We start from the raw sequence: 21,929 nt of genomic DNA on the forward strand, positions 1-21,929 counted from the left end.
GGTATATTGAATATAGTTCCCTGTGCTATATAGTAGGGCTTCCCAGGTGGCACTAGCAGTAAAGAAACTGTCTGCCAATGCAGGAGACTTAAGAGATGTGAGTTTGATCCCTGGGTCAGAAGATCCCCTGGAGCAGGGCATGGCAACCCACTCCAATATTCTTGCCTGGAGAATACCATGGACAGAAGAGTCTGGTGGGCTACAGTCCAGGGTTGCAAAGAGTCGGACATGACTGAAGTGACTTAGCCCGCACACGTGTGCCTTATAGTAGGACCTTGTTGTTTCTTCATCTTTAGAATGCAAGGAATGTGAGTGATTAAAGTCTGTAGGGCTGACATGAGATGCACTTGTGAAGCATGGAGAATCGGGCCTGGTATCTTGTAGTTATTTGAGTGTATTTCACTATTTTACTCCCTGAAATACAGGGAGTTAAAAAGAACAGTTAAAAAGTAGCAGTTAAAAAGAACTAATAAATCTATATATATTTGTACAGAAAAGAAATCTCTAAATCATAATGTGAAGTAGGAAAAGTTAATTACAGAACAACATAACCTCCTTGGAACACAAAACGATACATTTCTGTATGTTTATGCCACAAGTATACATAGAAACAAGATCTGGCAGGATATGCACTGTATTTCTGACAGTGTTACTTCTAGGACAAAGGAAAAATTTTGCTTTTTTATCCATGGGTTTGTTGCCAGCCAAAATCTTGGCTTCCTCTGCCCAGTGAAGCCAAATAAAAAAATACAAGTTTGAAGGAAATAGAAAGGTGGCTTTAATTCTCAGCCAGCAGAGAGGGGAACATAGCAGGCTCATGCCTTGAGAACTGGACCCCAGCCCGTGAGGAGTGTAGGCACTTATAGAAGACGAGGGCTTGCAGTCAGGAGTCAGTAATGAAGAACAAAGGTGTTAGAATCTTGATTTCTTCCTTTGCATTGTTTCAAAGACAGTCATAGGCTGCTGTCATGCTAAGTCGCTTCAGTCGTGTCCAACTCTGTGCAACCCTATGGACTGTAGCCTGCCAGGCTCCTCTGTCTATGGGTTTTTCCAGGCAAGAATACTGGAGTGGGTTGCCACGCACTCCTCCAGGGGATCTTCCTCACCCAGGGATGGAACCCGTGTCTCTTATGTCTCCTGCATTGGCAGGTGGGTTCTTTACCATAACACCACTTGGGAAGCCCTCGGCAGGAGTCAGTAAGCCGGTAATTGAGTCTGGCAGTTCAGTGGTTCTGTGGCCTTCCTTCTGATATATTAAAAAAAAAACAAAACAAAACAAGAAGCTATAATGTATTGTAGGGGTAAACACCAGATGCTGGATGTATTTAGCATAGAGTCGAAGGAAAATAGTCTTCCCCAGTGGCTCACATGGTAAAGAATCTGCCTTTAATTCAGGAGACCCGGGTTTGATCCCCGGCTCAGGAAGGAAAACATTAAGAATAGTGCCTCTTACACAGTGTAGATAAGTTAGCCATTACTCATGGAATTAAATTTCTTTTCAGTCTTCTGCGCCCTTTCATTGTGCTAAATAACCTCTCTGTCTTAGTCAGAAGTTGGGGACAGCCTCCCGCTCACAATTCCCTCAGGGTCTCAAGCAGAGAAAAAGCTTTAAAAAGTTTGAAGGATTGGTTGGAAGCGAGTTAAGGCAAAGAGTACAGGATAAGGACGAACTTGTGGGTGGTGAAAAGGAGTGAGCCTCAAAAGCAGAAGTCAGGGTAGGTGTGAGGATGGGGGAAGGGGAGAGGTAGTAGTAGGACTCAGACTCTAAGAACAGGGCCTAATTATATTTCACCAAATTTAAGATTCATCATTACAGTATGTGCCATTATTTTCTGTATCACTACCTAATTTTTTTTAAATGCTACAATTAGTTTATGACTTATCAACTGTTCTAGGTATTTAAAGATATTAAAAGGCAAACAAGTATGCAATGTAAAATCATTAAAATAGGGGTCTCTAAAGCACTGAATGATTATAATGCCATCACCCCAATTTTTAACATATCCCACTAAACTACAGAATAAGTGTCAGAGGGTTTTGCCAGTAATGATTACTTTGAGTGTTTTGGGGGGAAATAGTAAATGTCAAATTCTTTCCCTAGACCATATCTCATCTCCTTTGTTCCCCTGCATGGACTGAGTCAGCCTGTTGGGTGACCCCGGCCTGTCCTGGGGGAGGGGGAAAAGTCACACAACTGAGTCCTTTGAGCCTCTCCACTGCCCTGAGGGCAGCAGCAGTTGGAAAGGGGCCCGGCTTTATGGGGGAACAATGGTGCCAGCCAGCTGCGGGTGAAGCTGGGCTGAACAGGCTGGCCTGGCTTGGCTTGGGTCCAGAAAAGTGACCCTTGCACCTGAGAGGTCCATTCCACTTGGGCAAAGTTCTGAGAGATCAAGAGAGAGTGGAAAGGGAATTCCTGCAGCATTCCTGGCAACAGCTTTCGGCATGAAACTCCAGAAACTCTCAGTCAGAGGACCTCAGGGCCTATGCTGAATCGCCCCCATTATACAGAGAAGGGGGAAAAGGCCTCAGAGGGGCTAGAAATTTCTCTGAGGTCACACAGTAAGTCAGTGCAGAATTCAGGTTCCCTTTGATTCATCAGTTCCACCATCAAGTGATGATTTATGCAATCTTTTATAAACATGCCCAGGTCATGTTGCTTTGGCAAAGTATATCTGTCTGACACATCAGATTAAGCATCTGACCTACCCAATCACTGAGATGAATAGGATTTGAGGTATGAATACCTTCAGGACAGGGGAGATCTGTCGAGTACCTGCCTGGGTCCACTCCTTCAAACCAATATTTACTGTGACTTAGGAACTGCCTTAGTTCAAAGCCCACCTCTGTCACTTCCCATGTGCATGATCTTGGGTGAATTTCTTTCTAACTGTGGTAAACAGTCTCCAACATGACCTTCCATGAATTTTACCTCCGGGTATTCATATACCTGCATAGCCAGTCTCTTCCCACAGTGATTGGGGCTGACCTGTGTAACCACTCTGATATTGCAGAAATGACAGTGACCTCCGAGGTTAAGTCAGAAGAGATGTTCCAGCTTCCACTTTGCTCTCTTGAGTCAGTTGCTCTGAGGAAGTCAGCTGCCATATTGTAAGGACACTCAAGCAACCCAATGGAGAGATCCACATGGCAAGTAACTAAGACATCTTGGCAACTATGGACTAATTGGCCAGCCATGTGCATGGGCCACCTTGGAGCTAGATCCTCCAGCTCAAGCCAAGCTTTAAGATGACCACAGCCCTGGTTGATCTTGGCTGGAACCTCAACAGGTGTTCCAGACTGGAATCACCCATCTTTAAAATTCCTGCTCTTACATTCCTGACCACAGAAATGTGTGAGATAATACATGTTTATTGTAGTTGTAAACAGTTAAGTTTGGGGGTAATTTGTTGTGCAGCAAGAGGTAAGGAATAGAGACATTTTTTGGGGGGGCCTCCTTTTTCTCATCTTTAAAATGGAGATGGGGATCATACCTGCTTCATAGACTCATAGGAAGGATTCAGTGGAATGATGCGTGAGAAGGATCTGACTCACAGCAAACACTAGCAGTTGGGAGCCAATATTGCTATGCTATTTTATGGTCTTCATTATTTGAGAGCAGAGGCTAAGTACCACGTGAGGAAGGGCCAGGAGAGAGAGGAGAGAGACATAGAAGCAGCCAGTTTCTTCCTTATTTTCCAGGCAATTCAGCTCTGATTCTACACTTATATACCCTCTCCCAAGACAGAAGTCCCTCAGGGAACCTCCATCCCCTCTCCTTAGTGGTCAGTTCGGGGACTATTTATTGCTCCTGAGTATTCCACTTGAAGAGCTCAGTCTCTACCTACTCCCTTGCCACCCTGATATGCCACCATCACCACCCCTCCCCACCGCCACCCTGCCACAACCTCTGGAGCTTATTTCTTTCTTTTTAAACACTTAAAAAAAAATTATTTATTTTTGGCCACACTGGGTTTTCAATGCTGTGCGTAGGCTTTCACTAGTTATGGTGAGTGGGGGCTGTTTTCTGGTTGTGGGGGCTGTTTTCTGGTTGTGGTATGCTGGCTTCTCATCGTGGGGGCTTCTGTTGTTGTAGAGCACAGGCTCTAACGTGCAGGCTTTGGTAGTTGCAGCGTGCGGGCTCAGTAGTCGTGGTTCACTGGCTTAGCGGCCCCTCAGCATGTCGAATCTTCACTGACCAGGGATCAAGCCTGTGTCCTCTGCATTGGCAGGTGGATTCTTAACCATTGGACACCAGGCAGGTCCATTGGTGCTCATTTCTTGTTTATCTGCCAGGAAGCCCTATCAACAGACTTTGTGTCATCTCAGCACTTTCCAGGACGGTCCCTTACCACTCCCCTACCCCTTACCCCCACCCCACAGCTCCCCAGCTAAGGACTGTTTTGCTCCTTCGTTTATCTTTGGGAACTGAGTTTAAATTTTAACTCTGCTACTGATTTGCCTTTTGTCCAGCCACTCAACCTCTTGAGCCCCATTTCCTTATCTGCCAGAGACAGTGAATTTCGCCTTAGGGTTGATTGCGGGGAGAAATGAAGCCAGGCAACTGTGAGGTATGATGCTTTGTTAAACGGAAAATAAACTGTAAAGGCCCCCAGTCTGTCAGGTGCTGCCCAGCTCCAGGCTCGATCCCCGTACGCTTCTCCGTACAGCTGTGAGTTCAGTCGCTCAGTCGTATCTGACTCTTTGCAACCTCTCTGTCCATGGGATTTCCCAGGCAAGAATACTGGAATGGATTGTCATTTCCTTCTCAAGGGGATCTTTCTGATCTTTCTGAACCCGTGCCTCTTGTGTGTCCTGCGTTGGCAGGCAGATTCTTTACCACTGAGCCACCTGGGAAGCCCAAGGACAGGGAAAAAACCACCCGAAAGGATTAGAAGTACCAGCATTCAGGGCTCATGGACAGCAGGAATAAACAGTGCCTCTTCCCATGAGCCAGACTGGAAAGCCTCATGATTCATACAGCATTGGGTGGAGTACACAGTATGGGAGAGAAATTAGCCCTAGACTAAGCACTACTTTGGTCCTGCCTAATCTTTTTTTCTTTTTATTTATTTAATTAATTAATTTGGCTGTTCCAGGTCTTAGTTGCAGCATATGGGATCTAGCTACTTAATCTTAAAAGCAAGACCCCAAAGGATCAAACTTTAAATAATTTAACTGTATCCCAGAACAAAGTTCAAGAATACTTAATTATAAAAATATCCAACAGCCAATAGTTAACATTCACAAAATCTGGCAATCAATAGAAAAATGCACTTTATATCATATTAATAGAGCAAAAAATAAAGAATTGAAACTGACCCAGAGCTGATCTTTGTAGTTGTTGTTGTTCAGTCGCTAAGTTGTGTCCTACTCTTTGTGACCCATGAACTATAGCCCTCCAGTCTCCTCTGTCCATGGGATTTCCCGGGAAAAAATACTGGAGTAGGGTGCCATTTCCTCCTCTAGGGGATCTTCCAGACCCAGGGATCAAACCCAAGTCATCTGCATTGGCAGGCAGATTCTTTTACCACTACACTACCTGGGAAACCCATAGTGATGGTAATGTTGATCAATTGGTTAAAGTGGTGACGGACTGCTCCATCTCTCAGTTGGAAAAAGGATCTATTTCCCCTTTGCAGTTGGCAAATAATCTGTGGGGTCATACCTTGGGATGGTGGAAACATCCTGTTGTCTGTTTACCTGTTGTTTACCTGATGGTCTTGTTACTGAACCAGCCTGTGTCCACTCACCTGCCAGGCAGCAAAGCCAATCTACTGACAGTGGGTTGCAGTGAGGGGAAGTACAGTGTTTACTGTAGGCACCAAGCAAGGAGAACCAGCAGCTCAAGCTCAAATGACCTGAACGCCCTGATGGCTTTCAGAGAAGGGTTTTTAAAGGCAACACTTAGAGTAAGGGTTGTAGCTTGTGGACTTCGATTGGTTGGTGGTGAGGCAACAGGATGGTGTTTCAGGATTCTTAATCACCAGCTTTTGAAATTTCAATCAGTCTGGCGTCTAGTGCTTGTGGTCAGCACATTGTCACCATCCTCCACCTGGGTGGGGGGAGGTCTTAGTTTCTGCACAACAGCTCAAAGATATGTGTCAGATTGTTACAATATTCCTTAAGGGGTGTCTAGAACTCTGTTTTATTGCTACATTCTTGTCATTACTTTTCCTGCTTAACTGCTTTTATTTGTTTCTGCATTCCCTCACTTCTTTAATTAGTAACTGCTTGGGTCTACTCTTTAGAACCTGGGGAGGCCAAGGAGGCAAAAGCCTTTTCTCCCTAAGCAAGAAATGAGGGACACAAAGGGGATTTTGTACCCAGGAAGACCCCTCAGGGTCCTGCTTGGGTTTGTTTTTGTTTATTTGTTCACACTGTGCAGCACATGGGATCCTCGTTCCCCAGTTCAGTTCAGTTTAGTTGCTTAGTCATGTCCCTACTCTTTGCCACCCCATGGACTGCAGCACACCAGGCTTTCCTGTCCATCACCATCTAGTTCCCCAAGCAGGGATCAAACCCACACCCCCTGCTCTGAGAGTGTGGAGTCCTAACCAGTGGACTCCCAGGGAAGTCCCCTGCTTGGTTTTAATCCCCACTTTTCTTTGATACTCCTCAATCCTGAGGGGAATAGGAACAGGAAATGTAATAAAGGATAGAGAGGTTGATCATAAACTCAGTAAGGGAACGCAGTTGATGGGGACTCAGTTTCAGTTTTAGCAGCCATTATCTTTTGTCAATCATTTCAACAAGGATGCAAAATGGTAATAAATTTTTTTATTCTATCATTATTTCTACATTTATTTATCTTTTCTCCTGAGAATGAATTACAGTTTCTACTAAAAAGACAGGTTAAATGCTTAACTCTTTGCTTTTACTAACCAAAAATTAAATAGTCAATATAATAGCCATCCTCTGCAGTGGCAAATGAGTTCTCTATCTCTCTTTCTGTTATTTTATAAATTCATAGATTTTTATTTTCTCAATGTTTATGATAAATTACATTCATTTTTTGTTAATATTCAAATTGTCCAAAATTTAGTCAGTGGCAGACTCTTGGAGTTGTTTTTTGTTTCTTATTAATCCTGAGTGCATTCGTATTTTTTGGCATAACAAGGTGTTCCAGTCACTGCTTATATTTTCCCTGTGCAAGCTCAAGAATTAGTCATTTCTTCAAAGAGACCTGGTCAATTTTTAAGAATAAGATTTGGACTCAGGTTCTGCTCATCATTACTGACTTATTATTTAATACTTCCAGGCCCTCCCTTTCACTGAGTAAATCTAGGAATGAATATATATGTAATCAAGAGGATACATTTTTATTTCCAGCTCATAAGTGTTTTTCGTGAACTTCTTTGACTTTATAGTCAGATCACTTCTTACGTGAAAGATCTTGATTCTTAATAGTCACATATTTGCTTATTTTCTTTATTCTACATGATATAAACAATAGTTCCAAAATTATTGTAAAAATATAAATATTAATAATATAAATAAACAACAAGGTCCCACTGTATAGCATAGGGAACCATTTATAGTCAATATCCTGTGAAAAATCATAATGGAAAAGAATATGAAAAAGAATATATATATATGTATATATATATAACTGAATCACTGAATCACTTTGCTGTACAGCAGAAATTAACATTGTAAATCAACTATACTTCAATTTAAAAAAAGAATGAAAAAGAAGGCACCCTTCAGTTACTGTAGATTTGAACAAAGAACAGTAAGGATAAAAATACTAGATGATGTTTTGGTCCTCAAAATATATCCCTTTTGGACTTTCCTGGTGGTCCAGTAGTTAAGACTCTGCACTTCCAGTGCTGGAGGTCCAGGTTCGATCCTTAGTTAGGGAACAAGATCCTGCATGCTGCGATAAAAATCCCCCCATGCTGTAACTAAGACCTGACACAGCCAAATAAATTTTTAAAAATTTAAATCTAAGTAAAAAATAAAAAAGAATATATTTCCTTAAGTATGTTGTTGTTCAGTTGCTAAGTCATGTCTGACTCTGCGACTGCATGGACTGCAGCACACCAGGCTCCCGTGTCCTTCAGTATCTCTCAGAGTTGCTCAAAGTCATGTCCATTGAGTCTATAATGCTATCTAACCATCTCATCCTCTATGGCCCCCTTCTCCTTTTGGTTTCCATCTTTCCCAGCATCAGGGTCTTAAGAATGTAGACTTCCAGTATTCAAAGGTCACTCTATTGTTCTTGGGCTTCCCCAAGGTCTCAAGTGGTAAACAATCTGCCTGAAATGCAGGAGACGTGGGTTCGATTCCTGGATGGGGAAGATCCCCTAGAGAAGGAAATGGCAACCCACTCCAGTATTCTTGCCTGGAGAATCCCATGGACAGAGGAGCCTGGTGGGCTACTGTCCATGAGGTCGCAAAGAGTCCGACACGACTGATCAAGCACACACTATTGTTCCTTACACATTTTAAACTATGGGAATGAATTATATCCCTTAAAAGGAGAAGAGAACAGGTCCCTGAGGACAGAAGCATTTAGATGTTGATAGAACAGTTGGCAGGGCTTCCCAGGAGGAGCTAATGATAAAGAACCTGCCTGCCAGTGCAGGAGATGTAAGAGACACAGGTTCAATCCCTGGGTCAGGAAGATCCCCTGGAAGAGGGCATGGCCACCCACTCCAGTATTCTTGCCTGGAGAATCCCATGGACAGGGGAGCCTGGTGGGCTACAGTCTATAGGGTTGCAAAGAGTCAGACATGACTGAAGTGACTTAACACAGCACAGAACAGTTGGCGGGAAACTTTGAGATATCATAGGGACTCAGAGATGAAAGGTTTTCATTATCAGTGGAGGGTCCACACTGTATTGACATCCCTTGAGAGCTCAAACATGATACAGACAGATAATACTAATGACAACACACAAGAAATGTATCAGATACTTTTCTGTATGCCAACATAAAATAATAGAAAATATGTATATTGGTTTCTGTCCCCAGTTCCTGGCACAGAGGTCCTAAAACACTTATAATTTCCCAACTGATTAGAGCACTAGGAACATCTTTTTTTTTTTGTCTAATATTTGGTCTTTGACCATGGTTCCTGACATAGAGTTCCTAAATTCCTTGGAGTTCACCAAGTGATCAGAGCATTTTTGTCCTAATGAATCCACTTTTGGTGGATTCCTGGATAGCTTCAGGAGGAGGGGTGGTCACTAGAAAGATCAAACCAGGATTAGAAGCTTGGAACTTTCAGCCCCACTGTGTATCCTCAGGAAGGGAGGAGGGGTTGGAGACACAATTAATGATTGATCATTCTTAACTATGTGTTGAAGCCTCCATGTGTGCGTGAGTGCATGCATGCTTGTTTCAGTCAAGTTGGTGGCCTTGAAAAGAGCAGTTTTAGTGGAAAAATGGGCACAGTAGATTGAAGTATGATAATAAGAGGGAGAGGGTGGGATGGTTTGGGAGGGTGGCATTGAAACATGTATAATATCATGTATGAAATGAGTCGCCAGTCCAGGTTCGATGCACGATACTGGATGCTTGGGGCTGGTGCACTGGGACGACCCAGAGGGATGGTATGGGGAGGGAGGAGGGAGGAGGGTTCAGGATGGGGAACACGTGTGTACCTGTGGCGGATTCATTTTGATATGTGGCAGAACCAATACAATATTGTAAAGTTAAAATATATATATATAAAAAAAAGAGTGAATCTGGGGGACTTTCCTGATGGCCTAATGGTTAGGATTCTGGGTTTTCACTGCAGTGGCCCAGGTTCAATTCCTGGTTGGGGCAAAAGCTGAGAGATGCAGCTCCCCCTCCCCAAAATGTGAATTTGGGGTGAGAAAGTAGAGACATCAAACTGAGTCAGTTCCTTGAAGAAAATTGGCTGCACAGAGGGGAACAGAGGATGGAAACACAGATGGGAAAGATGTAGGGTCAAAGGAGAGCTGATTGCTTATTTCAATATAGTAAGTTCTAAAACATGTTCATTTGCTGATAGAAAAAGTCAATAGGGAAGGAGAAACTAGTGATACAGAAGAGAGGGAATAATTAAGAAGGTGAAAGGGATGGGACCCTGAGACCCAGAGTGCCTATGGAGGGAAAAGTTTTAGATAGGGTAAGATATTTGTACAGTACAGATATCCCTCAGTACGGGAAAGTATGGGAGTTCTCTTGACTGCCATTTCCTCAAAAAGCTTGAGACAGGGACTTTCCTGATGGTTGAATGGCTAAGATTCCATGCTCCCAATTCAGGGGGCCCAGGTTCAATCCCTGATCTGGGAACTATATCCCACATGCCACAACTGAGACCGGGCACAGCCAAATAAATAAACAAGAATAAATTTTTTTTTTTTTAAAAAGGTTGAGACAACATTGCCAGCTGAAAGATGAGAGACGTCTGTGAGAGAAGTTTAAAGGAAAGAATGTATGAAAGAGTTGTCTGACAGAGTGAGCCAGTAAGGTTGAAACCCCACTGGGGTTTTTATAAACTTGAATCTCAAGTAAAACAATCCTTGGCAATTTCCTGGTGGTCCAGTGGTTAAGAATTGGTGCTTTCACTGCTGTGGGCCCAGGTTCAATCCCTGGTCAGGGACTAAGAGCCCAGAAGCCTCAAGGCCAAAATAATAATAAAATGAAGCTAAAGTGACTGGTTTTCTCCAGTTGTGTTCAACATGGCTGCCAGAGACTGCAATAGATGATCCCGGATGGGGTGGGGCAAGGAGGTTATCACAATGTTTGAGCAGGGAATCCAGGGGGACCAGGAGGCACGTGGATGCAGAAGGGATGGGTGGACAGTGTGTCAGAGCCAATGGATCTGTGGTCTCAGAGAGGTCAAGGATGGAAGGGAGGAGGTGGTAAAGGAAAACTGAGGCTCAGCTTCAGTGTAGAGGTATGATCCTGGGAGACCAAGGTCTCTGAAAACGAGGCAATTGAGGAAGACTGTTGTTGAACCAATGATTCTAGAAGAACAATAGGAGAAGTGAGAAGACAGTCTTTCCACAGGGAAGTAAACAGAAGTCAGAGATGATGAGGAACATTCTTAAGGTCATACAGTGGTCTTGGCATTGAGGCTGGGATATGAAGCCAGATCTACCTAACCTCAGAGCCTGGATCAAACCATTACTCTAGGACTTCCCTGGTGGTTCAATGGTTAAGAATCCACCTGCCAATGCAAGGGACATGGTTCCATCTCTGGTCGGGGAAAATCCCACTTGCCTGGGGGCAGCTAACCCACTACGCCGCAACCACTGAAGCCCACATGCCTTGGAGCCCAAGCTCCGAAACAAGAGGAGCTACCACAATGAGAAGCCCATCATCACAGCTAGAGAGTAGCCTCTGCTTGCTGCCACTAGAGAAAAGCCCCACATGCAGCAACGAAGACCTAGCCCAGCCAAAACAAACAAGCAAACAAACATTATTCAGTTGTTGAATCAGGGAGTTCAGCTTCTGGGCTGGGTCCCTGAGTTGCTTTTGTCTCTTCTCTTATAGGCCTGGCCTCTAACAGGCCAGCTCATGCCAACAACCAAATGGATTACCCCAGCCAACTGCCCCCATCATCTCTGAATCCTACATTCTGCCCCTGTCGTGGACTTCTCCTCACTTTTAGCTGGCTGTCTCCAGAACTTTTTCTCACCTGGTAGCTGCGTCTGTGGCCCTAGATCCTGTTGTTCGTGGTATAATAGTCTGTCCCATGGCTATGCCTTCTTCTGACATGAACTGTAGGAGAAATGCTAGTGATGAAAAATAACACCTGTCCCTATTACCTGATCAAGTACCCACTGTAAGCCAAGTTTGGCATATATCCTCTCTCACATGGTCCTCATGACATCTCATTATTGCCCCCATTTTACAGATGAGAGCACTGACACTCAGAGGGATTACATCACTTGTCCAGACCACACAGCTGGGATGTTGCAGAGCTGGAGTCAATACTGAGTATTTCTGTGTCTTACAGTCCTTGCCCTTTGCAAATCGTGAAAATTAAAAAGATAATGGACGTGACAGACTTTGTACCAATATAACAGTCTTATTAAAATAACTTTTTCAAAATAATTCCGTGTTTCCTGGCCTCCATCTGCCAAGGCAAGCCAGTATTCCATGTCAAATCTCCTCTAAGAAGTCCTCAGGATCTCTGGGGGTGTCTTATCTGCATTCCAGAACTAGTCCTGCCAGTTGCCATGTGACCTTACCATTGCTAACCCTGATTGAGTAGACTCTTACAGTGTTCCTAGCATCTGGACTAGCCTTTAACACGCACGATTTCATACACATGTCCACACACCCCTAAACAAACAAATGAACAAGCGTATATATATTTAAGTATATGTGTGTGTGTGTGCTGTGCTCAGTTGCTCAGTCGTCTCCGACTCTTTGCAACCCTATAGATTGTAGCCTGCCAGGTTCCTCTGCCCATGGGATTCTCCAGGCAAGAATACTGGAGTGGGTTGCCATGCCCTTCTCCAGGGGATCTTCCTGACCCAGGGACTGAACCCGCGTCTCTTGGGCCTCCTGCATTGGCAGGTGGATTCTTGACCACTAGCACCACCTGACATGTAAAATATTGCTGCTACTTCACACAGAGAGGTGCTGACTAGTAGCTGTTGGCAGCATTCAGAGCTCAGGGTTGGCAGAGAAAGCTGTAGTGTCTGTGTCCCACAACTCCAACCCTGGCATCTCTCCTCGGGAATTTTAGAGTTGTTCCGAACAGTACACGGTCCCCAGTGCCTGGTGCTCAGGCACTCATGGAGATTCTCTAAGCCACCCGACATCCTTTAATAAATTTCTTTCCTGTTCAAACTGAGGAGAGTTTTGAGTTGTTGTTGTTTTTTTATTAATTTTAATTGGAGGCTAATTACTTTACAATATTGTGGTGATTTTTGCCATACATCGACATGAATCAGCCAGGGGTGCACATGTGTCTCCCCCATCCTGAACCTCCCTCCCACCTCCCTCCCTATTCCATCCCTCTGGGTTGTCCCAGAGCACTGGCTTTGAGTGCCCTGCTTCATGCATGGAACTTGGATATGTAAAATAGATGTATTTTACATATGGTAATGTACATGCTTCAATGCTATTCTCTCAAATCATCCCACCCTCGCCTTCTCCCACAGAGTCCAAAAGTCTGTTCTTTACATCTGTGTTTTCTTTTGCCGTCTTGCATACAGGGTTGTCTTTACCGTCTTTCTAAATTCCGTATGGATGTGTTAATATACTGTATCTTTGTTTTGTTCTGCGACTAAGAATCGTGACTGATACACCCTTCAACAACCCTATCAGGTGTTCGTGTCCCTTGTATTATTTTAAAATTATCTTTGAGTTGTTTAATTAGTTTTTAATTTTTTGAAATTTTCTTGCTTTGTATTTATTTATTTATCGGCTATGCTGGGTCTTCGTTGCCGTGAGGGCTTTTCTAGTTGGGTGCACGGGTTTCTCATTGCGGTGACTTCACTTATTGCGCAGCATGGGCTCTAGGGCGCTCAGGCTTCAGGAGCTGCGGCCTGTGGGCTCCACAGTTGTGGCACAGGGGCTTAGTTGCCACCAGGCATGTGGGGTCTTCCCAGATCAGGGATCATGCCCTCATCTCCTGCAGTGGCAGGCAGATTCTTTACTACTGAGCCACCAGGGAAGCCCTAACTTATTTTTTAAAGTAATGATTCAGGCATTTGTGAATCTACCATGCCATACCAAACTGCAGAGCCTAGACAATAACCTGCATCTAACCCTATACCCTCCTCCCCACCCAACTGTTTTCCTGACCAGGGTAACCATCCTCTTGAATACTGTGTTCTTCATTTCCTCTGTCTATATTTTTACAAATGTTTTTCTTTATTTATTTGGCTGCACCTTCGTTGCAGCACGTGGGATCGTCTCACTTTGTTCTGGCACACGACATCACACGCTTGCTGCGTGTGAGCTCTTAGTTGCCCCATGTGGGGCGTGAGGGAGGCGCCCCTCCCAGCTAATTCTTGCTGCTCCAGAGTAACCAGTATTCTTACCTCTGTCACCTCATGTTTGTTTTACCTGTTATTAAACATTAAAAAGTACATTTTTTATGCTGTGTATTCTTTTTGTCTGACTTCTTTCGCTCATTGTTGTTGTTAGTCACTAAGCTGTGTCTGACTCTTTTGAGACCCATGGACTTAGCCCGCCAGGCTCCTCTGTCCATGGGATTCTCCAGGCAAGAACCCTGGAGTAGGTTGCCAATTCCTTCTCCAGGGGATCTTCTGACCCAGGGATCGAACCTGAGTCTCCTGCATTGGCAGGCAGATTCTTTACCTCTGAGCCACCAGGGAAGCCCTCACTCATCATGTTTGTGCAGTTCATCTATGCTTTTGCCTGTAGTAATGATTTGTTCTTTTTATTGCTATATGTATTCCATTGTATAAACATGGCATGATTTATTTTATTCATTCTCCTACTGATAACATTTGAGTTGTTCCCTTATCCATGTATTGCTTTATTCATCAATATGTTTTTCTAAAAGTATCGTTTCCATGTTTACAATGAGGAAACAGAGGCTCAGAGGAGGTAAGTGACATGCCTGAGGTCACACAGCAAATAAACAGCAAAACCGAGATTGACTCCATATCCTGAACTCTACACCTCAACTGCAAAGGAATGGGAGAAACGCTCTTGCTCTTTCTCTCTCTGGGACTAAAGGATGGCCTTGGGTGTCCAAGAGACCCAGGTGGCCTCACCGTCCCAGTGGCAGCAGGACTGTAATGCAGCCTGCTGACTGGGAACTCTGTGCTTGTGACAGGAGCCCATTCTGACCCTCTCAGGAAGCAGTCACAAATACTGGGCAACTTTTGTGACTACTGTGCTGCACAGTGTCTGGAAGGCTCAGGGCTCAGGGCTCAGCCTCTGTCCTTCTCCAGCCCCAGGTGAGGCTGAGGGAGGTGTGGAGCCACGAGGTAGACAAGCCCTGGCTGGCCCCTGTGATAGATGGCCCTGGGCTGGCTCCCAGCCACACTTGTCCACATTCTGCCTTAGTGCTTTGTCCTTGTCTGTATATGCTTTATGATGAGACTTACTCATATTTTTCTTTAAATAAATCAACCCACTTTTTAGTAATAATTTTACTTCTTTAAAATTTTTTAAAAATTTCAAATAGCTAATATAGATATCTGATACATTATTCAAAAAATATGAAAATGTTTTCCTTCTACTTTTGTCCTCCAGCCACTCAATTCCTTTAAAAGACATCCAATCTCACTCTCTTCCTTTCTATAGTCCAGAGACGTTCTATACATATACAAGCAAATGAATATGTAATCTGTTGTTATTTTCTACCGAATATTTAGACCTTATTCCCTAAATAAAATAAATTTGAGATGGTTTCATATCAGTACATACGCTTTTTTTTTTAAGACTGGCATAGTTTTCTAGTACCATAATTTATTTTATCTCCTACTGATGGACTTTGTCCTTATTTCCAGTCTTCTCCTATTATAAACAATGTTACGATGAATCAGTCACATGTTCACCTGCTATTTTGCTCACTGCCTATTTATTGAAAGGATAACTCTTAGGAATGGAACTGCTGGAACAACTGGCATGTGTGTTTTTTAAAACAACTTCATAAAAGGTGTAACTGGCATACGGATTTAAAAATCTACCCATTTTAAAGATGCAATTCAATGATTTGTAGTAAATTTACTGAGTTTTTCAGTCCTTATCAGAAACTATTTTTAGGAAATTTCATCACTCTACTGAGACCCCTCATGGTCATTTACACGGGCTAATTCTCATTTCTATCTTCTGTCCCAGGAAATCCCTCATCAAAACCTATCTCTATAAATTTGCCTTTTCTGGACATTTCAAATACATGGAATTAAATATGCAATATGTGATCATTTGTGTCTGACTTTGCTTTAGTTTAATGTTTAGTTTCAGGTTCATTCATGACATAGCATTTATCAATAGCTCATTTCTTTTTTTATTACTGAATAATATTCCATTGTACATATATGCTGCTGCTGCTGCTGCTGCTAAGTCACTTCAGTCATGTCCGACTCTGTGTGACCCCATAGACTGCAGCCCACTAGGCTCCTCTGTCCCTGGGATTCTTAAGGCAAGAACACTGGAGTGGGTTGCCATTTCCTTCTCCAGTGCATGAAAGTGAAAAGTGAAAGTAAAGTCGCTCAGTCGTGCCCTTAGCGACCCCATGGACTGCAGCCTACCAGGCTCCTCCGTCCATGGGGTTTTCTAGGCAAGAGTACTGGAGTGGGTTGCCATTGCCTTCTCCGTTGTACATATATAACACATTTTAAAAATTCACTCATCAATTGATTGACATGTAAGTTTTTCCCTCCACTTTCTGGCTATTATGAATAATTCTGCTGTGAACATTCATATGCAAGCCATTGGCATTCATTTTTTCATTTGTGTAGATACACAGAAGTGAAATTGTTGGGTCCTATGAGAAATTTATGCCTAGCTTTTTAAGAAACCAGCAGACTATTTTCCAAAGTGGCTGAACCATTTTACATTTCTATTAGCAATGTAGGAGACTTCCTGTTTCTCCACATTCTTGCCATTTGTTACTTTTTTTAAAAAATAACTGCTCTGCTGCTGCTGCTGCTAAGTCGCTTCAGTCGTGTCCAACTCTGTGTGACCCCATAGATGGCAGCCCACCAGGCTCCCCCGTCCCTGGGATTCTCCAGGCAAGAACACTGGAGTGGGTTGCCATTTCCTTCTCCAATGCATGAAGTACAAAGAGAAAGTGAAATCGCTCAGTCATGTCCGACTCTTAGCAACCCCATGGACTGCAGCCTAACAGGCTCCTCCGTCCATGGGATTTTCCAGGCAACAGTACTGGAGTGGGGTGCCAGTGGGTGTAAAATGGCATCTCATTTTGGTTTTCACTAATGGCTAAAGATGTTAGGCATTTTTTTCAAGTGCTTATTCTTATAACTTCTTTAGTGAAATTTGTTCATATCTATTGCCCCTTTTAAAATGGGGTTGTTTGTCTTCTTATTAGCAAGTTTTAGGAAATTTTTGTCGGGAGGGTGTTGGGAGAAGGATGGACTGGAAGTTGGAGATAAGCAGATGCAAACTATTATATAGAGAATGGATAAATAACAAAGTTCCTCTGTATAGCACAGGGAACTGTATTCAATATCCTGTGATAAACCATAACGGAAAATCTCTGGTGGTCCAGTGGTTAAGAATCTGCCTGCCAATGCAGGGGACACAGATTTGATCCCTGGTCTGGGAAGATCCCACATGCTGTGGAGCTTGTTAGCCAGAACTACTGCTCCTGAGTGCTATGACTATTAATACAGAAGCCCACACACCTGGAGCCTATGCTCTGCAACGAGAGAAGCCACTGCACTGAGAACCCCAAGCACCACAACTAGAGAAAGAGTACATGCAGCATCAAAGACCCAGCACAGCCAAAAATATATAAATTAAAATATGAAAAATAATGTATATACATGTGTAACAATCACTTTGCTGTACAACAGAAATTAACACAACATTTTAAATCAACTATACTTCAATAACGGAGAAGACAATGGCACCCCACTCCAGTACTCTTGCTTGGAAAATCCCATGGACGGAGGAGCCTGGTAGGCTGCAATCCATGGGGTCGCTAAGAGTCGGACGCGACTGAGCGACTTCACTTTCACTTTTCACTTTCATGCATTGGAGAAGGAAATGGCAGCCCACTCCAGTGTTCTTGCCTGGAGAATCCCAGGGACGGGGGAGCCTGGTGGGCTGCCATCTATGGGGTTGCACAGAGTCGGACACGACTGAAGTGACTTAGCATAGCATACTTCAATAAAATAATTTTTTAAAAGATTACCATACCAAACCTACCAAAAGAGTTACGTATGAAAGAATGTGATGTCTGGGATTTGCTTCAAAATAAGCCATCAGCAGAGGTAACAGATGAAGGCTATTGTTAATGAGCTGCTATTTGAAGCTGGGTGAAGCTGGCAATTCATTATACTATTTTCTTTTTGTATCTTTGAAATTTTTCATAATGAAAAGGGTTTTTTTTTTTTTTTTTTTTTTTTTTTGATGACCACTTTTGGCACCACCTAAAATCAGTTTGTGCATATCCATCAGTGCACAACTCCTTGGAAGGTACTGGCTTAAAGGTGAAGACTGAGGGCTCTAGAGTCAAGCTGACCACATTTGAATTCTGCTTCTTGCAGTTACTAGTTGATCTCAGGCAAGTCCTCACCTCTCTGGCACACAGGTGTCTCATGTGAAAAATGAAGCACTAACTTTAATGAAACACTTACTATGATCCTGTTTTGTATTAATGTTCTCTTATTTTATCCTCCCCACCACCTTAAGAGGCGAGGTATTACTGTTAGTCCTATTTCACGGTTGAGGAAGCATCCTGAACACATGTGACTGAAGCATTTGACCTTTTAGGGCCTGCCCCTCCTCCCTCCAAGTTCAGAAGGTCCTCAAGGACCGAAAACAAAGTCACATGTTCCTATGTCTCTGCAGTTCCTTTATTGCCTCTGAAGTTTACCCGAATTAAGGCTGAGTTCTAAGATTCCCAAGAGTGTTTCTTGTTTGATGATACCTTCCCATCTCGCATAATGTGACCTGGATGCTTATCTCTTGATTTCATCTTTGCTTGAGGAATTTGTAGATGTGACTATAATTTTTTTAAAGACAGGTATATTCCAGTTTAGGATAGACATTTCCAGTGAGAACTGTGGGCAAGCAATGATTCTGATCTACAGTCTGTAACTGTGGGGCTTTCCTAGGAGAAGGACAACTCTACGTTTGAGAGCAAGAAAAGAGGAAATTGGGGATAATGAGGATTAGGAGAAACTCTGCCATGCTGTTTATTATCTAAGGGAGTTCTTCAGTCCTGCAAACGCTCATCTGAATCTAAGTCCTCCAAAAACTGCAGGAGGTGTTGAGAGCTCCTTATGGCTATTTATTTTTATAACATTCTTTTTTTACTTCTATATTCAGTACAGAAAATTTGAAGGTTACAGAAAAGCATAAAGTCTCTTTTTTTTACACTGATTCAAGAAGAGGCAGTTGTTAAGTAGTTGAAAGAGACAGTCCTGGGTTTAAATCCCAGGTCTATTTCTTGCATTCTCTGTGAATTTTGGCAAGTCTCCTAACCCTTCTGAAACTGTTTCCTCCTTAGAAAAGTGGTCATCACAATACTTCCTACCTCATTGGGGATGAATATAGGCACATCTCATTCAGGGTACCCAGTGGGCACTCAATACATGTGTCTCTGTCTCCTCTCAAAATTTACAAAGACATTTTCATTGAAGTGTTTTCTGAGCACCCTTAAGGTGTTACTGTATGCCAGAGAAAATACAGGAATGGATAAGATGGGTACCTTGCCCTTGAAGGGCTTATGGTTTAGAGAGGAAGGAAATCTTATAAGGTTGAATGGCTGAATCTGATGCATTTATTTATTTATTTTTATCTTTAATTTTTAAAATATTCAGTCTGTTACCTTTAGATAAAAGTTACATGACCCTAATCACCATCTGTTAGAAGAGACCCTGAGAGGCCAGGTCATACAGCAAGTAAATAGTAGGGAGCAGACTGGAACCCAGTTAGGAGAAATATTAGGACAGAAGCTGTGAGAGGAAGATTTTAGAAATGAGATCGTGCTGTTTTGTAGCTCAAAGGGGAAAAACAGGCAGGAGATGGAGATGCGTGCGAATGGATCAGAGATTACAAATCCACCCCTGAAGACAGACCACATTTTGCTTGGTAGGAGTTCCCCTACCTCCACCAACATTTTATTATGAATATTTTCAAACAGAACAGTTTAAAGACATGTATGGTTAACTGCTATATACACTTTGTCATATATTAATTCCTTCATTACTCTACTCATCCATCTTATTACAAGGAAGCTGCAGAGTTCATGCTACCTTTAAACATTTCAGTATGACTGTCATTAACTAGAGTTCAGTATTTGTTTTGAGGTTTGTTCTTTTTTTTAGGTTCATTTTACATGCAATGATAAACATAGATCTCAAGTGTATTATTTACTATGTTTTGACAAATGCATGCTGCTGCTAAGTCGCTTCAGTCGTGTCCAACTCTGTGCGACCCCATAGACGGCAGCCCACCAGGCTCCCCTGTCCCTGGGATTCTCCAGGCAAGAATACTGGAGTGGGTTGCAGACATGTAATCTACACCTCTAACAAGATATTGAAAACACATTTTCAACACCTGAGAAAATTTTCTCTCTCTAGAAGCAACCGATATTGTCATTTCTTTCACCATTGATTAGGTTTTACCTGTTTTAGAACAGCATACAAATAGAATCATACAGTTTGTACTTTCTTTTAGCATAATGTCTGATACTTATCTATTTTGTGTCATAGTAGTTTTTTGATGCCTATTTTATTTGTACAACAATTCAGCTGCATAATATTAAAAGGTTTGATGGGCATACCAAGGTCATAATCAACCATTATAATGTTCTTTAATTAATAGGGAAATACATTTGTGCTCCAAATAACCAACTTATGAAAATATCCTTTGGGACCTAATAATGCCTGTTTAGAATAAATAGCATCAAATTGTGGCAGAAGTTTATAAACACTACAATACTGTGCTTTTTGTAATTGGCAGTGAATGTATTAAAACATGTTTTTCATATGAATGAAAATGCATAATTTTACCCATTATGCATTCTGAATATTGGTTGAAGAAATGCATTTTTTCTTTCTAAAAGCTTTCTTTAGGGCTTCCCTGGCGGCTCAGTGGTAAAGAATCTGCCTTTTCCAATGCAGGAGACGCAGGTCCAATCTCTGATCCGGGAAGATCCCACATGCCTCAGCGCAGCTAAAGTCCATGCAGCACAACTACTGAGACTGTGCTCTAGAGCCTGAGCACGAAGCCACGACAGTGAGAAGCCGGTGCGCCACAACCTCACTCGCTGCAGCGAGAGAAAAGCCCAAGCAGCAATGAAGATCCACCACAGCCAAACATAAAAAAATAAAATTCTAAAATATTTTAAAAATAATTTATTTGGTTGCACCGGGTCTTAGCTGTGGTACACGGGATCTTCATTCTTCATTGCAGCTTGAGAACTCCTAGTGGCAGCATATGAGATCTAGTTTCCCTACCAGGGATGGAACCCAGGCCCCCTGCATCAATGTTTTAGCCACTGGACCACCAGGGAAGTCTCAAAATGTGTTTCTGAATTGTTTACATCTCTTGGCTTTATAATAATGGTAGTTATGAATGAGTTGAACATCAGCTGTGTACTTTGTCACGTATATTCCATTCTGTAAATTGACCACAGTTAATCCATTTTCCTGTTCATTTAAAACACAGGAGTTTTAAATAATTTGAATTTTTGCCATTGTTATAGATCTGAGTTCCAACCTTGGCTCTGCCACTTGCTAGGTAAAACCACGGGCTGGTTACTCTGTTTCTCTATGAGCACAATGGGACAAATTATAGCTAGTGCTTACTGTGTGTTTACTTGGCACCATTCTAAGTATTTTATAGGCATTAGCTCATTTAATTCTCACAACATCCCAGAAGATGGAGCATATTACTATTCCCACGTCATGGATGAGGAAACTGAGTGCCCCACCTGGCTTGCTGGGATAATTCAGTGAGATAGTGCATACAAACACGTAGGATCCTATTTGATAATTAAAAATGTAAATGTAGATGTTAGCTGTTATTTTTTATTTTCCCTTACTGGCCATTGGAGGCATTTAAGTTCACTACCCCAGTGAAATAAGTATGTAAAGCCCTGAAAGTAAGTTTGCCAAATAAAATATGTGGTGCCCAGTTCAATTTGAATTTTAGATAAACGATGCAAAAAATTAGTATAAGAATGTTACATGCAGCTTTTGTCGCAAATTTGTATTAAAAATTATTCATTTTTTACTTGCAGTTCAAATTTAACTGAGCATCCTACATTTTTATTTTCTAAATCTGGCAACCCTACCTGGAGGGGATGACTAAGGGT

At 42.5% G+C, this 21,929-nt stretch overlaps 1 long non-coding RNA gene across 1 annotated transcript; it reads left to right on the forward strand.

Moving 5' to 3' along the window:
• Nucleotides 1-4,478: 4,478 nt before the first annotated feature.
• Nucleotides 4,479-20,966, forward strand: LOC139186566 (uncharacterized). Its single transcript, XR_011570198.1, has 2 exons — nucleotides 4,479-4,568; nucleotides 20,734-20,966. It is a non-coding gene; the product is annotated as an uncharacterized lncRNA (long non-coding RNA).
• The last annotated feature ends 963 nt before the right edge of the window (nucleotides 20,967-21,929 follow it).

This window comes from Bos indicus, chromosome 13 (assembly GCF_029378745.1).
Source record: "Bos indicus isolate NIAB-ARS_2022 breed Sahiwal x Tharparkar chromosome 13, NIAB-ARS_B.indTharparkar_mat_pri_1.0, whole genome shotgun sequence".
NCBI classification, from domain to species: Eukaryota; Metazoa; Chordata; class Mammalia; order Artiodactyla; family Bovidae; genus Bos; species Bos indicus.